Raw genomic sequence first — 19,219 nt, forward strand, 5'->3', positions numbered from 1 at the left:
AGCATGAAATCAGATAAACCTAAAGTTGCATAGACTCATAAAATTGTATTGTTTATTTAATCATTTTACCCAGAATTTCTAATGGAAAATTTAAAAAGCTAGTGCCTGTGGATGGAGGGGGGATCTTTCAGGGTTCATTAGAAGTCAGATCATTCCTCCTGAGCAATTTCCAAGTCTTCTGACGAGCATTAAGTACATTAGTGCATATGAGCTATGCTACAGACAGAAACAAAAATAGGAGATGATTACGGCATTACTTGAGTTTTTATTTTTACTTTTTTTAAGTAATGACCTTGCTATCTAAAAGCTTCCTTAAGCTCTATGAATGTATGATTTCAAAGGGAGAATGTCTAACTAGATATGACAGGCAGGCTGCTGTTGGACGTGGAGAACAGAGGTTGAAAAGAGAAGCAGGCAAACCATGAGATTTGTTTTACTAATTTTCTGGTAGTACTTCACGTCTGTGCCGAGACCATTTACTCTTATTTTCTTCTACTTTAGCCGCTCTGACTGGAAACCTGTAATAGTCTGTGCAGCAGCATGCCCATGACACAAAGGGAACCAGCAGATCTGACCCCTTTTGTGTCCCCTACCTCTTCCCCTGGGCTTCCCAGGTGGCGCTAGTGATAGAGAACCTGCCTTACCATTGCAGGAGACATAAGAGACCCAGGTTCCATCCCTGGGTTGGGAAGATATCCGGAGGAAGGCATGGCAACCCGCTCCAATATTCTTGTCTGGAGGATCCAATGGACAGAGGAGCCTGGTGGGCTACAGTCCATGGGGTTGTGGAGTCGGACATGACTGAAGCAACTTAGCACACAGCATGCACACACCTCTTCCCCTACCCCTGTCTATCTGACATGTCACATGTGAGGCTTACTGACTGGTGTCTCTACCCCTGGGCACCCACTATCTTCCTATCTCCAAATGCCATTTGCATTGCTCTTTGCTACGTGGATCCCTCATATCATGACCTTATGCAAAGAGATGCTGTTCCAGGGAGGCTTCCAGGATGATTACTACCCTGTAACCCTCTGCAGACCAGACTACAGAACAAGTGCCGCTGAGCCTAAGGTCACTGCTGTAGGTCTCTTGGAGGGGTAGGCTGATGCCCTGAACTGACACTAACCCCTGACTAGCCTCTGCATACTCTGTATGCTGTCCCTGGGGCCAAGAAGCAATGCCAGATGGAGCTAATGGGCACAGAATCTGACTTTCAAGAAACAGAGTCTCTAGCCTCTCCCTTAATCATGTCCCTCACTGCATCCACATGGATCCATCTGTTGTTTGGCCTCCCCTGAAATGACCACTGCTTGCCTTTTAAAATAAGGTTTAGATCAAGCATCACTTCTTGGCTCTGGGATGTATTCTGGAATCTTCTAGATAGAGTCAAACAGCCCTCTGCACACCTATAAATACCTTGTGGATCTTTCCTTAGGACACTTCTAGCTTTATCTAATCATGACCTTTCTTGTTTGCCACATGGTGACCTTCCTAAAAGCAGACCATGTTTGTTCAACTCTTATCTCCTGCACCCAACAAAAATGCCTGACATGTAGTAATTCTTCAACTAGTGGTTGAATGAATGAATGACCTGTTGCATGCCTGGGAATTAAAATGAATGAATACGAAGAGAGGAAAGAAAGAAAAAAGATTGTCTTTGAGCTCAACTCTTAAAGAATTCTAACACCATCCTGTGACCTGTGTGAGTGACCCCCGTCTGTGATTGATGCGGGCTGGCAGTCTGACAACATGTGACTCAAGTATTCCTAGGAATATAAAGCCTTGAGAGAGGGCAAACATACCAGTCAGGAAGAGCTTGAAATAAAAATTATCGTTAAACAAACACTGAGGGAGAGCTGTCTTTGGTAAGAAATAATGCCATAAGAATGCCTCAGGATTCAGAACAAATAAATCTAGATAAAGAAGAGATTGTATCAAAAGGAAGCCTATTTTATTAAATGGAAAGGTAAGAAGGGTGATTCATAGCTCTCCTGGGTTAACAAAGTCCAGTAGGTAAATCAATGACATGGTAGTAAAGAATCTACAGCTTCTTAATACGTGTGCTTTTCGCTCAGGGGAAGAGAGATGTTTCATTCAGGTTGACAGCATGTATGCCACACAGCCATCTGGTTGATAAGGTCGAAGAAAGTATCAATATACTTTCCAAGTTGATGGTAGTACATATCAGTGACCACTTAACAGCCTAAAGCTGCATAAAACAGCATAGTTGTGTTGGTTTCCCCCAAAAGGTCATGTGTAACTCGTGGATGTGCTGTGTTGCACAAGGACAGCTGCAACCAGAGTTATGTGTCGTTCCCAGCCCAGCCCCACCCTGCTACAAAAGGATTAATGATGGAAAAAACCTGAAGGGCACAGAACCAAACACCACTCATTTTAATGAAACTGTTCTGTAGTCATTAAGCATTGAAAAGAGGCTGAATTCAGGATCTTGGGCCGTAGTGCTTGCTATAAGCTTAGAATCAAGATAGTATTATAAATTCTCATCAGTATCATTCTTCAGTGAATTGGCAAGAATTTCCTGGTAGAGAGTCTTGTAGGGTTTGGGGCTGTTACTGTACCTGTTTTTAAAAATGGTCAAGCATGTTGTCTTTTCCTCTGCGAAGATCTTGCTGGACTGGTGTTGGACTCAGTGAAAGGCACTTGTTTTTGAGGAACCTAAAGCTGGGAGTCTAGAATAGGGCGGTCAGAACCTCAGTGACTTTGTTTGAAAGACCGCTAGAGACAGCTTATTTTTCTAAACTAGTCTTGAAAGTGGCTCTCTTTGGTCTGGCCTATTGTGTTCCCTCATGCAATATCATTTGACTATTTCAATGCACTGATAGGTGCAAAGAGATCCCAAGCTGATCAATGTTTTTTTTTTTTTTTTAATGATTTCAGGCTTTACTGCCAGGATCATCCCAATTTACACCTTTGCCATGAAGTGCTTGTTTGTCTATGGTGATGTGTACACTAAATAATGCAGGGAAATCTGGCAGGTGGTAGGTAGAGAGAGCGGGCACTGGCTACCTTTCCTTTTGGCTCTTTGTTCATGCTGTTGACTTTCAGGTAAACTGTCATCTTAACACTTCCTCTCTCACCTAAGCATGTGAAGAGGAAGTTGAGCCCTCTGATCTGCTTGCTATCCTGTATCCATGGTGATCACAAGCACTTACCTTAGAGCCTGACTCTACCACTGCTATGTGACACAGGGCAAGCTGCTCAACCTCTCTGACTTGTTCCCATCTGAAAAACCTGGGGTCATCATTATACCTTCCTCATAGGGTTCTGGAGAAGATTCAGTCAGTTCAGTTCAGTTCAGTCTCTCAGTCGTGTCCGATTCTTTGTGACCCCATGAATCACACACGCTAGGCCTCCCTGTCCATCACCAACTCCCGGAGTTCACTCAAACTCATGTCCATCGAGTCGGTGATGCCATCCAGCCATCTCATTCTCTGTCGTCCCCTTCTCCTCCCGCCCCGAATCTTTCCCAGCATCAGAGTCTTTTCCAGTGAGTCAACTTTTAGCATGAGGTGGCCAAAGTATTGGAGTTTCAGCTTTAGCATCAGTCCCTCCAATGAAGATTAAATGACTTAATATTTGTGAAGTACTTGAGTGTTGCTGCTGCTGCTGCTGCGTCACTTCAGTCGTGTCCGACTCTGTGTGACCCCATAGACGGAAGCCCACCAGGCTCCCTTGTCCCTGGGATTCTCCAGGCAAGAACACTGGAGTGGGTTGCCATTTCCTTCTCCAATGTGTGAAAGTGAAAAGTGAAAGTGAAGTCACTCAGTCTTGTCCGACCCTTAGCAACCCCACGGACTACAGCCTACCAGGCTCCTCCATCCATGGGATTTTCCAGGCAACAGTACTGGAGTGGCTTGCCATTGCCTTCTCCGACTTGAGTGTTAGGTACTGTTATTTTTAAGCCCATTTGGCATGCAGATTCTCAGATCTTCACCCTTGCAATTCCAAACATAGAATTTATAGCTGAAAGAGGTGGGGCTGGTTGTTCCCCTTTTTTAATAAAGGAAAAAACTTAAATCCAAAGAAAAGATAGAACTTTTCCCAAAGTTGCATGGCTGTTAGGGATAGAGGGAGGTCAAGCATTTGAGCTCTGCCAACTGAGGCATCTTTTTAGTGGTCCATGGTTTGTGGGCAGTGAGAGAATCAGATTTCCATATAGCAAGCTGGCTATTTCTCAGATGAGCTAGTCTTATCTGCTTAGGCTTTCTGAATGGGCATAAAGGGGATGACTTTATAGTTTAAGAATATAATGCCCAAGTCAGTGTGCAAACTCAGGAGGAGACACAAGGATTTCAGAGGACGAAATTACAAATAGCCAGGGGCCAGAATGCCCCTACTTAGAGGGCCCTGGGACTCTGTTGGGAACTGATGACTTTATGGTGACCAAGGGGGACTGCACAGGAGGAGGGGGAAGGGGATTTGCCAGCCAGGACTTAGAAAAGAGACCTGTGGTTCTTAAACCTATTCAGTTGGGCAGCCAGGCAGTAAAATGGGCATCTTTTATTATATAATCCTCTCTCACACAGTAGCAACATAATATTCTCACCATCCCTCCCCCAAGATCCTAACTGTCCTTACCAACCAGACAGAGTAGGGCCCTCTTGACTGCCTCTTTTGCCTCCTTCCCCCATTGGCTCCTTCTCGATCACCCTTATCGTCCATTTCATTGTGACTGAACCTCAGTCTAAAGATCAGGATGAAGCAGTGTGAACTGCCGTGATAGGAAAGAAAGGTCTCCCTTTGGATAAAACTAGTCCCCAGGCTTAAGTTGCCATGATTACAAAGTTTATGCTTTTGTGTAGGGGGGAGCAGGGTGGGGGGCAGCTGTCAACCTTGCTGGTCAAGTGGTCTCCCAGAGCCAGGGACACAGGGTCACCCCCAGGACGAGGAGGAGAGCTCCTCTCCAAGTCTGCAGAGCACACGCTTGCTTTATTTTTTCCTATTCTTTTAAAAAATTTTTATTCATTTAAAACAGACTTTTGGGAGAAGGAGAGGGTGGGATGATTTGAGTGAATAGCATTGAAACATACATTACCATATGTAAAATAGATGACCAGTGCAAGTTTGCTGTCTGATGCAGGGCACCCAAAGCCAGTGCTCTGTGACAACCTGGAGAGATCGGGCGGGGAGGGAGGTGGGAGGGGGTTCAGAATGGGTGGACACATGTATACCTATGGCCGATTCATATTGATGTATGGCAGAAACCATCACAATATTGTTAAGTAATTATTTTTGTTGCATCAAGATAGATTCTTCAATCACCTGAAGGGTGAGGATAACTTACTGTTTATCTCTTGGGTTCTCAGGAACTGGCAGTTACCGCATGTTGTCAGTTAATTTACTTAATTGAATCTTTATGCCTCCCTGAGCCCTGCAGGTTGGGAAGTAAGTGTAGAGTTTTCTTTTAGGACTGCGCCTGCTGACCTTTGAAATAGCTGAGGGTGGGCCTGGTATTGGCTTCCGGCAAGAGGCACGGACCTCCTTCCTTCTAAGGTCTGGCCACCTCCAGTAGAACTGTCTCCCCTTCCTTCTAACTAGGATGTTGCAGTTAATGCTGGTGTGAAAATGATTAGCCTGAGAAAGCCCAGCAGGATGTGAGTAAATTAAAGAGTTGGGTTTTCCCCCCTGGGTTTTTAAGCAAAGGGAACCTACAAAACTAAATAAAAAGTACCAGCGTTAATGAATATAGGGGCAAGTCCAAAGCCGAGATAGCATTTTTGCTCTAAGTAAATCCACAAAGGGAATTTCCTCCCTTTAAAAAAAAAAGCAAGCAAGCTATTAGAAACTACTGCTTTCACCATTCTCTCTATGCCTATTTTTCCACTTTCTTCTAGGGTAGAGTGGAGAGGAGGTGGGGATTCTTGGAAGCTCACCAGGGAGAATACTGTCATTGGGTTAGATGGTTCAGGAAATTTATGATTAGATACTCAGAGCCTTTATTAAGGGGGAAGCAACTTGCTGCAATTGATATGGGTCAAAGGACTTGAATACACGGCCAAGGTGACACAATGGGATGAGACTACACTGAGGGAGTACACTACTGCGTTACTAAAAAGTCTGGAGACCCCGACTTCTTAGAGGGAGAGGGCCAAGCTTTGGAGTTGCCTGCCTCAAGTATTAGAAAACGTGTTATCTGCTGACTCTTGTCCAGAGCTATAGAACTGGCTGTCTCAGCAGCCCAAAGTCTAGGTCCCTGTTTGTTGAAAGAGGTCAGCCAGCATTCTGACCCTCCTCAGGTTCCTGATTACTTTGAATTAGGTGGCCTGGAAAGCCCCAGAGATTTCACATCTGATATCTGGAAGTCAGTTGAAAGAGAAGCTTAGCAACCTGATCCCCAAAGACAGTATAAAAGTTGGCACCTTCTAGCAGTGGGTTCTGGTTCTCTGGAGTTTGTGTGTCTACATAAGGCCAGCCCCACGGGGAGTCATGCATTTCCATGTGGGGCAGGGCACATGGCATCGTCTGACACCAAGCATATAGTTTCTGAGATTTGCCTGCCTGAGAGAGACGCTGCTTCCTTTATTGTCGTTGCTTTGAAACACAGTTTTCTTTTATTTTGCTCTTGCCATGGAGACTGTAATAAATAAAGAGAAGCGTGATTTCTTAATGGTCTCCATCTTCAGATGTACTTTTCTGCCCGATTACCTCAGAGCATGCAGCTCATGGGAATAAAGAAGCAGGAGAGGTAAGGTGAACTTTGGCAGGAATAGGCAACAAATTCAGGGCTAGAAACCAGTGTACTCTCAGGCCAGGTTCTGACATTTGGTGTGTTTTGTTTGCAAAAGGATATGATATATGCATTATGCAATTAGAAGCAATTTCTTTTTGAAAATTGAGTTAAATCCAATTTTTTGTATGTTTTGGCTATCCTAAAGAGGGGTTGGTTTTCAATTACTTCAGTGTGGTGTAGCACAGCCTCATTCTAGTGGAATCCAGTTAGATGGTCCGAACACTTGTTCCAGAGGTTGACATGTGTTTTGATTTACACTGTGCCTGGATTGACCGTGCATACCCTTCATTCTTATGGAAGACGTAAGCTGCAACAGAAGACTTGGCATAGCAGCATCCTTGCTAAGCTATTGAGGGAAAACAAATAGAAGGATTTTTCTGATTAATCCCAAAATCTAATACTGCCTTTCAGATAGGTACCATTTCAAGTAGTTAACCCAGTGTGATTCTCAATTCTGGGTCTACAACAGCCTCACTTGAATGGAACGTTAATCCCATCCATCTTATTCTCACCCCCATCACTCCCAGAGAGTCCCAGTGTGTCTTGGGTGGGGACCTTGGGATGGATAACAGGTGCCCTTGAGCCTCAGCCACGGTTGAGAAACTGAGTTTAAAAATGTAGATTTTTTTTAAGGGTAATTTGTTTTCATGCAAATAATAAAGAAACCTAAGGATACAAAAAGGAGATGCTTATAGAAATAGAAACAACCAAATGTAAAGCAGTTACCCTTCAATTAAAAAATAAAATAAATTTTAAAAAAGACAACTAAATAATGTCCATGATCATAAGGCACCTTGCTTTTATAATTTGTTGCCTTATCTCGTGGGCTAATTTGACTTTACATCAAAGTAAGTGCTATAAAACTATAAAATTCAATTTTGTTATTGAAATCAAAAGCACTGGGAAAAAGCCACCTCCAACTATTACAGGAAAAGACTGCCATTTCCCTGGGCTGTATCTGGCCTCACATACTGAAGAAGGAATTCGTAGGGCCTGGACTCCATCTTAGGGCTGACCATGCTCAGCCACCTTTCCAGTGGACTCTGAACTCTGTGTTTAGTGCCTATGAAAACGTCAACAGAAGGATAAGACCCGCTCCAGACAGGGGAACCTTGAAGATCGTATCTAAGTTACTCATCGCCTAAGAGAAAACATATACTAATCACCCCTTCCTCCAGACAGGCCGTAAATTTTTCTGTATCTATCTGAGTGTAACCTCGGGCTTATTGATTATTGGCTAATTGTTTGACTGTTTGAGCACATGAGCACATAGCACATGAATGATGGGTTACTGGGGTTGTATTTTCCTTGGTTTATGTAAGTCTCAAGGAATTTGGAGTTGTGGGTTCAGACACGTACGCATGGGGTATAAAAGATTTTCACAAATGTTGGTTGGGGTCCTTGGCTAAGAGGAGAATCTGCCTTGGGCCCACCAGTGTAATAAACTGCACTCCACTATCTGCATTGTCCTTCTGAGTGAGTTTGTTTCCCGGAACGTGTGGCTACAACAATACCAAGGTGATATGTATTAGTCTGCAGGTAAGGAATTGTTAATTATCTGGATAGTGGTTGGCTAGTTCCTGGTAAATATAGTCTCAGTTGGATATGGACACAAGCTTGATAAGGATTGTTCAGTACATATACAACAGATAAGCTGATAACAACCACTTAACCATGGGCTGCGTACTCTTCTAATGCTTCACTTACATCGCCTTCCAACATCTCTAGAAGGAGGTATCGAGAACCTAGGTACAGACATTTGTCCACATTCACTCGACTAGTTGACAGGGTTTGGGACTCAGATCTGTACAGCCCCCAAACTACGCTGCAACCACCGGACCACTGTGTCTCACCCCTGCCCTGGGGAGTTGGACTTACTGCAACAATAAAGGCCATGGAGCTGACAGCTCTGCAGCTGCTTCAGAGAGAGATGTAGAGATTTATGCACAAAGATGTGTGCCTAAGACATGTGATAGGAAAAGGCCAAATATTCTTGTAAAAGTGGCAGGGATGACTGAAGAGCTTTATTAAGTATGTGCAGTGGAGCATTACCAGCTGTTAAATCTGGGTGGTTTTATTGACCTCTCTGTTTTGCCATATGTTTGAAATATTTCATTATTAATCATTCTTGGGCAAAAGGAAATGGAAGAAAGCAGATAAGTTCTTCTGCATTGTGAGTTATTCGGGTAGTTTTTGCATAAACTGGAGGGCGATAATTGCTGATATGACCTCAAAAGAGATAAGGGAGAGAAAGGAATGTTTGCTAATTAACTACCAAGAAGAAAGAAATGTGAGAAATAATTAAATCACCTGGTTCTGTATGCTCCTCCAATGCATCCTCCCTGACTGTCTCTTCCAACTTAATGACTCAGAGCAATCAGCCAACGATATACTCCGGGAGAAGAGAGATCTTGTTAAACTTTGAGTTTGATGCCAGTGATGCATGCGTTGTTTTCACAAATTATATTAGTGCTCATGAACTGGAATTGCTGCACTTTAGACACTCAAAATTATGGACCAACTGTCTCTAGTGGTTGCCTGGTTTTGGAGTGAACCTCAAAGGCGATCCTTGGCTAGGAAAGATTTTTCCATATTCCAGCAGCTTTTGTTCAAAGCGTGTTTTATTTATACTTTCTTCCAAGTTCAGTGTGACACGGATGGTTGTGCTTTGATTTTCTTTTTCTTTTTTGGGGTTCATGGAAATCATAAATGAAGTGTAATTTTTTAATCTTGCCCTTCAGAGCAGCTGACACATCTCAGCTAATGTTTGTTATATGTGCAGAATACACGGAAGGGAGGAAAGAGTCAGTTAAAGCCAAAAGGAGTAACAGAAAGGAAATACTTGAGAACAGAAACCAGTAAAATAGAAAATAGGGAAAATGAATAAAGTAAATCGGTTTTTTAAAAGATTAACAACATTTTTAATCCCCTAGCAAGATTTATCAAGGAAAAAAAGCCCACACAAATTACCAATATTAGGAAAAATGTTATATATTTATATATATACTATATACATATTATATATATTCACAACACACACATAAGGAAGGAGTAGGTGTTTCAGTGGCTCTGGGACATTAATGTGGATGTCTTGTTAGAGCCATTGATTTTAAGAAAGCTCGTCACTGTCATTTAGTCTTTTAAGTCGTGTCCGACTCTTGTGACCCCATGGACTGTGGCCTGCTAGGCTCCTCTGTCCATGGGATTCTCCAGGCAAGAATACTGGGGTGTTTGCCATTTCCTTCTCCATTTAAGAAAGCTCCTTATATAAATAAGCTATGAGAGAGGGAGTTCATCCAAGTTTTAATGAGACATCTTAACTCTCCCTCTGCTAAATTAATACATCTACTTTGAGACTTTAATCTCCAGGAGAGGTGGCAACAGAAAGGGCAGTTGAAGAAACACTCCTTGTACACATTCACGATGTTTATTTTTATAAAATCAACACTGTAATATAATTCCACTTTTATCTAAAACAAAATGTATAAATGTAATTAACACTAGAAGAATATACAAACCAGAATATTCATAATGACTAATTTTCTCTTGAAGATAATATTTTAGATTATTTTTATTGGATTTTACTTTTCCATGTTTTCTCACTTCTCTGTATCAAGCCTATATAACCAGTTTAGAATGAAAAGTGAAAGTTGCTCAGTCATGTCTGACTCTGCGTCTCCATGGGCTATAGCTCGCCAGACTCCTCTGTCCATTGGGATCTTCCCAACCCAGGCATCAAACCCAGGTCTCCCGCATTGCAGATGGATTCTTTACCAGATGAGCCACAAGGGAAGCCCTTGTTTTGTTTTCTTTGGCTACAGACACATGGGATCTTTGATCCTATACCAGGGATCGAGAGTAGTTAAAAGAATGCCTCGTGTTGTAGAACTGAAAGCAGTTCTATAAAGGGAGTCACGGCGATGTTTTCAGCAAAGGCAATGGGATAGCCATGGCGCTTCAAGCCACTTGAGGGACAACAGTCGTGTAGAACACCCAGCATGAAAAAAGAAAAACTAAGATCATGGCATCTGGTCCCATCACTTCATGGGAAATGGATGGGGAAACAGTGGAAACAGTGTCAGACTTTATTTTTGGGGGCTCCAAAATCACTGCAGATGCTGATTTCAGCCACGAAATTAAAAGATGCTTACTCCTTGGAAGGAAAGTTATGACCAACCTAGATAGCATATTAAAAAGCAGAGACATTACTTTGCCAACCAAGGTCCGTCTAGTCAAGGCTATAGTTTTTCCCGTGGTCATGTATGGATGTGAGAATTGAACTGTGAAGAAAGCTGATTGCCGAAGAATTAATGCTTTTGAACTGTGGTGTTGGAGAAGACTCTTGAGAGTCCCTTGGACTGCAAGGAGATCCAACCAGTCCATTCTAAAGGAGATCAGTCCTGGGTGTTCATTGGAAGGACTGATGCTAAAGCTGAAACTCCAATACTTTGGCCACCTCATGAGAAGAGTTGACTCACTGGAAAAGACTGATGCTGGGAGGTATTGGGGGCAGGAGGAGAAGGGGACGATGGAGAATGAGATGGCTGGATGGCATCACCAACTCGATGGACATGAGTTTGAGTGAACTCCAGGAGTTGGCAATGGACAGGGAGGCCTGGCATGCTGTGATTCATGGAGTCGCAAAGAGTCGGACACAACTGAGCAACTGAACTGGACTGAAAAATCATCTATGTTCTGCTTATTCATTAGCCATTTTTAACTCTAAAACAGTGTCACTAGTATTTTTCCAAAGAATTTTTTAGTGTATTTCTATTTTTGTCTGGATTTTTTTCCTTAAAATTTCTGAGATCGTCAAATTGTAATTTCTGGCTGGTTTAAAATTCTTGACATATTCAATTAACTCTTATTTGTAGTAAAAAATATATATTTTTAATTGAAAAAATAAGTTACAGATGCTGGTAAGATCAGGATGATTTATGTTAGATGAAGGATATTCTCAAAACTATTTTTCTATATTGAAATAGCTAAATATTTCAGCTTGAATACTTCAGATACTATCTTTCAGCTTCAATTGAAGTAACTTTTTTCGACAAATATTTTTAAAGACAAAATTGACCATAAAGATTGCTTGTATTAGGATTTCGCTGATGGTTCAGTAGCTAAGACTCCTCACTCCCAATACAGGAAGCCTGAGTTCAATCCCTGGTCAGGGCTGCAGTTAAGACCTGATGCAGCCAAATAAATATGTAAGTAAATAAAAATAAATTTATTTTTTTAAAACTCTGCCTGTATTTATTATTATTTTTAAAGCTTCATCAAATTTAAATGGTGAAAAATCATATGGTTTTTACTTCAGCACACATTATCAAATTATCTAATAAAAAATAGATGCTCCATCAAATTATTCTTCCTACATGTTGAGATACTGCAAACTCAATTACCAATTTTCCAAATCAAATCTCATGTACTGTTTGAATGCTCATTATTTGACTTGTTTAGTTCCATCTTTCTTTTAATAAGAAGATATTTCAATGTCTCCTCATTGGCAAGCTTTCCCTTATTCATGGCAGTTCCCCCAAAATTCCAAAAGCTGCACTTTGAGGGCTTTCCATTTATTGCATACTTTAATTTCCAACTTATTTTAAATGAAATTCAACCAAGTTTTAGAGCTCTCATTTCTAAATAAATAAACAGAAGTTTGATACATTTTTGGACACTAGTCTTAATCACCATCAAAAGATCCTACTTCTTAATTCTGTAATATTAGGGGGTTTGGTTTCAATATCCAACTTTTGGAGGACTCATTCCATTTGTTTTCCAATATTCACAGCTCTTTGAAAAAGAGCTAAATACTATTCTCTTTTGGGCTTCCCAGGTGGCTCAAGTGATAAAGAATCTGTCTGCCAATGTCATGCAGGACATGCAGGCAGGACATGGGTTCAATCCATGGATGGAGAAGATCCCCCAGAGGAGGAAATGGCATCCCACTCCAGTACTCTTGCCTGGAAAATCCCATGGACAGAGGAGCCTGGCAGGCTATAGTCCATAGGGTCGCAAGGAATCAGACATGACTTAGCGACTAAGTGCACACAGGACACACAGGTTGATTAACAAAATAAAAATTGAAAGACCTAAAAATGTTTTACATCTGATTATGCGCAGCAAGGAAGTAAAACTCCTATTACTGTGCCAATGTTTGAGGTTTGTTTTCATTTTCAACATTAAACTTGTCACAAAATTTGGTAGTTTAGTTTTTGTATCTGTATACATATAGTTTGATAGCTCTAGCTTCTTTTTTTTAATTGGTAAAATACTGTGACTTGTTTGTTTAAAATTATGGCTTATGTGTTTACCCATAAGCTGTGATTTGACTCTATAGGCTATTTTTATTTAATAAGAACACTGTTTTTACTATATGACTATGCTTCACCAAAATTTGCTTTTATATTAATGGAAAAGCAAATAAATTTGTCATCACTGGTAAACATTTCACTTGAATTTATAGAAACATTCAATAAAACCTCAAGTGTTTCACTATGAACAGTATAAACTTCCAAAACTTTCCTTGAAAGTAAAAATCACTCAATCATGTCCGACTCTTTGTGACCCCATTGACTATACAGTCCATGGAATTCTCCAGGCCAGAATACAGGAGTGGGTAGCCATTCCCTTCTCCAGGGGATCTTCCCAACCCAGGGATTGAACCCAGGACTCCAGCATTGCAGGTGGATTCTTTACCAGCTGAGCCACCAGGAAATTTGGATTTCAAAAAGCAAATTAATATCAGAAAATAATTGATTTTCTATATGAAGTATCAAGTGACAGTGGTGGGTAAAATTGAAATTATTTAACTGTTTGCAAAGTTCCCACTTTTCCCCTTTCAGTTTCAAAACACTAATTTTAAATGTGCACAATAAATCTGAAAGTAAAAATAAGTGAAATTAATTTAGAAAAATATTCAATTGATTTAAGTAGAAAAGCCATGCTTCATAAAGTGATATATAAATGTACATTCTGTAGCTGCAGTCATTATCTACAGACACATTGTTTAAATATCCACTTAGCTCAAGAGGGAATATATAGTTAAAACTGAGTCACATTGTTGTATGGCAGAAACCAACACAGCACTGTAAAGCAATTATCCTCCCATTAAAAATTTTAAAAGTATCCACTTATGATTAAGTCGGTGACGACGCTTCTTCTGCAGCAGATTTGTACCTTCTGGTTTTCAAGTAATTGTGATATCACTATGACACCCTAATTAAAAGAGATATTACCTTTAGTAGTGAGGATTGTCAACAAAGGTCCGTCTAATCTGGTCCCATCACTTCATGGGAAATAGATGGAAAGACAGTGGAAACAGTGTCAGACTTTATTTTTGGGGGCTCCAAAATCACTGCAGATGCTGATTGCAGCCATGAAATTAAAAGACGCTTGCTCCTTGGAAGGAAAGTTGTGACCAACCTTGATAGTATATTAAAAAGCAGAGACATTACTTTGCCAACCAAGGTCCGTCTAGTCAAGGCAATGGTTTTTCCGGTGGTCATGTATGGATGTGAAAGTTGGACTGTGAAGAAAGCTGATCGCCGAAGAATCGATGCTTTTGAACTGTGGTGTTGGAGAAGACTCTTGAGAGTCCCTTATACTGCAAGGAGATCCAACCAGTCCATTCTAAAGGAGATCAGTCATGGATGTTCATTGGAGGGACTGATGCTAAAGCTGAAACTGCAATACTTTGGCCACCTCATGCAACGAGTTGACTCACTGGAAAAGACTCTGATGCTGGGAAAGGTTGGGGGCGGGAGGAGAAGGGGACGACGGAGAATGAGATGGCTGGATGGCATCACCGACTCTGTGGACATGAGTTTGAGTGTACTCCGGGAGTTGGTGATGGACAGGGAGGCCTGGCGTGCTGTAGTTCATGGGGTCGCGGAGAGTCGGACACGACTGAGCGACTGAACTGAACTGAACTGAATCAAGACTATGGTTTTTCCAGTAGTCATGTATGGATGTGTAAGTTGGACTGTAAAGAAAGCTGATTGCAGAAGAATTGATACTTTTGAACTGTGGTGTTGGAGAAGACTCTTGAGAATCCCTTGGACTGCAATGAGAGCCAACCAGTCCATCCTAAAGGAGATCAGTCCTGAATGTTCATTGGAAGGTCTGATGTTGAAGCTGAAATGGCAATACTTGGCCACCTGATGTGAAGAGCTGACTCATTTGAAAAGACCCTGATGCAGGGAAAGATTGAAGGCAGGAGGAGAAGGGGACGACAGAGGATGAGAGGGCTGGATGGCATCACCGACTCAATGGACATGAGTTTGAGTGAATTCCGAGAGTTGGTGATGGACGGGGAGGCCAGGCGTGCTTCGGTTCATGGGGTCGCAAAGGGTCGGACACGACTGAGCGACTGAACTGAACTGAATGTGGCATTTGATAGTAAATGCCAAACATATTTGTGTACGTTTCACTTATCAATTCTCTTGAGATACAGAAGCATAGTATTTAACTGCTCACTAAATGTATACTTTCAGTTTAGTTTTGAAAAAAATTGGCTCATTGTTGCCTACAAGATTTATTGTAAAATAGGTGCAAAATAAGATGATTTATACTGAGTGATGACAAAAACCACAGTTCAAGACTGTTTTGACTTCTCCCTGTGTGCTCTCCAGGGCAGTGTCTGTTTTCTGCATGGATTTCATAAATACCTAAACTATGATTTCCATTTTCCTCTGACCCCAGTGAATGGTGGCCTGGCATTATCATCAACTTCACAGACTGGCAAGTCCGCACAAAACTAGCTGCTAGTGTTTGCACGGATTTAGCACCGAATAAAATACCCTACTCTACCAGGCTACTCCAGAAGAATCTGGAATAGATCATCCTTCCAGTTTGTTAAATTTGCCCCCAGATTCACCTTTGTGTGTCCACTAGCATGAACTGCATAAGGAAATGCAAATGAGCCCCTACCTGGGGAAATCTGAGGCCAGGAGGGAAATAACCTGCAGGAGAGGAAGGTGGTGGCAATTGAAGAAGGGATGGCTACATCAAGTGGCGAGCAGCAGTGAATGAGTGACTCATCACATTGGAGACCAGAAGGAAGTAAATTGTTCCCAAATTCTTCTATCTGAGCTCATGAGTAAGAGGCTTAATTATGCTGAGTGGAGGCATGATCCCACTTGCATGAAATTCTACAAATTTCATGAAAAAAGATCAGAGCATTTGTTGCCCCCGGGGAGTGTGGACAGAGGTGATTGGGATGAGGCATGAGGAAATTTTCTTGGGTGAAGTTAATATACTATAGCCTGGTAGGTTTGGATTAAATAGTTGTATGCATTCGTCAAATCTCAATGAATGTCCGTGTTAGATTTGTGCATTTCATTGTGTATAAATTTCATCTTAAAGTAACAAGTTAAAATATGCATGATGAAATATTTAGGATGAGAGCTGGACTGTAAAGAAGGCAGAATGCCAAAGAATTGATGCCTTCAAACTGTGGTGGTTGGAGAAGACTCCTGAAAGTCTCTTGGACAGGAAGGAGATCAAACCAATCAGTCTTAAGGGAAATCAACCCTGAATATTCATTGGAAGGACTGATGTTGAAACTGAAACTGCAGTATTTTGGTCATTCAATGCTAACAGACAACTCACTGGAAAAGTCCCCGATGCTGGGAAAGATTGAGGTCAGAAGGAGAGGAGGGCTTCAGAGGATGAGGTTGCATCACCAGTACAATAAGCATGAACTTGGGCTAACTCTGGGAGATGTTGAGGGACAGGGAGCCTGGCCTGCTGCAGTCTGTGGGGTCGCAAAGAGTCAGACACGACTGGGTGACCAGACAACAACAATGTTTTGTCATCTGCAATTTACAAAATAAGATATATTGATGGATGGAAAGAATAGATGGATGGGGTAAACCAAGCATAACAAAATGTCAAAGGTAGAACCTAGGTGGTAGATACGCAGTGTTCACTAGGAAATTATTTCAACTTTACTGTGGTATTGGAGAAGACTCTTGAGAGTCCCTTGTACTGCAAGAAGATCTAACCAGTCCATTCTAAAGGAGATCAATCCTGGGTGTTCATTGGAAGGACTGATGCTAAAGCTGAAACTGCAATACTTTGGCCACCTCATGCAACGAGTTGACTCACTGGAAAAGACTCTGATGCTGGGAAAGGTTGGGGGCGGGAGGAGAAGGGGACGACAGAGAATGAGATGGCTGGATGGCATCACCGACTCGATGGACATGAGTTTGAGTGAACTCCGGGAGTTGGTGATGGACAGGGAGGCCTGGCGTGCTGTGATTCATGGGGTCGCGGAGAGTCGGACACGACTGAGCGACTGAACTGAATTGAACTGTTTGTTTGGAAGTATTCATAGCAAAACGGGGGGTAAAACAGCCTTCCTGTGTACAGTGGTAGAAAGGGTCACTTTCATCTGTTCAGTCCTATCAGTATCCACAGACAACAATTCTCACTGGTAATATTGTATATGAATATGTGTGGATGTCAGTATAAACGTAGGCAATATTACATTACTGTGATTACAAGTAGCGTGTCAGGACCAGTGTTGGCAGATCCTGTGATATCTTTTCATTTTGTAAATGAATATCTTATGATAAATAAAATTTTTGTTCTCTCTGTGTAACTCATATATAAATAAACACACACATATATCAAGCATATACATATGCATATGATATATGTATTTAAAGGATATACACCAAAAAGTTTGCCATAGGTATCTTTGGATGGTAAATTATGGGTGGTTTTCAAATATATTTTCTTATTTTTCCCATATTTTTAAAATTTTTCTACAATGAACATCTATTTCTTGTGCCATGCTGTAAGTTTTCAAAGAGGTTCTTTATTAAATGCTTTTTAATAAAAGCAAACAAATTTTTTTCATATTGATATAAATACTTTATTTTGGCCTTTTAATCACCTCTTGAATTACATTTCTGTGGAGTATACTTGGACATTTTTTCAAATGATGGTAAAATACACATAACATAAAAATTACCATTTTAATCATTTTAAGTGTACTGTTCAATGATATTAAGTACATTTTCATTGTTGTGCAACCATCACCATCATCCATCTTCAGAATGCTTTTCATTGTGCAAAACTGAAACTCTATACTGATTAAACAATTCCCTATTCCCATCTTTCTCCAGCTCTTTGCAACCATCATTCTGCTTTATGTCTCTGTGTGTTTTGAATACTCAAAGTATCTCATTTAAGTGGATTCGTATAGTATTTGTTCTTTTGTGACTGACTTATTTCACTCAGCATAATGTCTCCAGGGTTCATCTATGTTGTAGCGTGTGTCAGAATTTCCTTCCTGTGTAAGACTGAATAGTATTCTATTGCATGTTATATCACTTTTTTTATTATCAGTTCATTCATCAATGAACACATTGCTTCCATCTTTTGACTGTTGGTAATAATGTTGCTATGAACATGGGGGTACAAATATCTTCTTGGGCCTCTGCTTTCAATTGTTTTAGGTATGCACCCAGAAGTGAAATGACTAGATCATATGGTATATCTGTGTTTAATTTTCTGAGGAAGTGCCATGACGGATTCCAGAGGGGCTGCACCATCTTACATTCCCACCCACAGGGTTGCAATATCCCCACATCCTTGCCAACAGTTGTTATTTTCTATTTTGTTTTAATTTTGTAGTGGCATCCTAGTGGATGTGAAGTGGTATCTCATTGTGGTTTTAATTTGCATTTGTGGCTCAGCTGGTAAAGAATCTGCCGGCAATGCGGGAGACCTGGATTTGATCCCTGGGTTGGGAAGATCCCCTGGAGAAGGGAAAGGCTACCCACTCCAGTATTCTAACCTAGAGAATTCCATGGACTACACAGTCCATGGGGTCAGAAAGAGTCTGACACAACTGAGCGACTTTCACTGCCCAGTGATACTAGTGATTTTGAACATCTTTTTCATGTACTTATTGGCCATTTTTGTTTCTTCTTTAGAGAAATATCTGTTCAAGTCCTCCGCCTATTCTTTTAATTGGGTTGTTTGTTACTGAATTGTAGGCATTTCTTCTGTGTTCTGCATCTTAACCCCTTATCTGCTATGTGATTTACAGATTGTTCCCCATTCTGCGGGTTGCCTTCCCACTCAGTGTCCTTCGATACACAGAGGTTTTAAATTTGGATGTCGTCCAATTTATGTTTTTCCTTTGTTGTCTGTGCCTTTAGTGTTGTATCTAAGAAATCATTGCCAAACCCAGTGTCACGAAGCTTTTCTTCTATGTTTTGTTCTAAGAGCTTTATAGTTTGCTCTTACATTTATTATATTTAGATCATATATCATTGTGAGGTTTTTTTTAATAGGTGATGTAAGAAAAGGTGCAACGTCATTCTTTTGCATGTGGAAAGCTAGTATTCTCAGTAATGTATATTGAAAACACTGTTCTTCTCCCCCTATATGGTCTGGCCACCCTTGTCAAAAGTCATTTGACATATTTCTATTCTATTAAATTGGCCA

The sequence above is a fragment of the Moschus berezovskii genome, chromosome 14 (genome assembly GCF_049115385.1).
Source record: "Moschus berezovskii isolate FMDL1 chromosome 14, NW_MosBer_1.0, whole genome shotgun sequence".
In the NCBI taxonomy this organism is placed as follows: Eukaryota; Metazoa; Chordata; class Mammalia; order Artiodactyla; family Moschidae; genus Moschus; species Moschus berezovskii.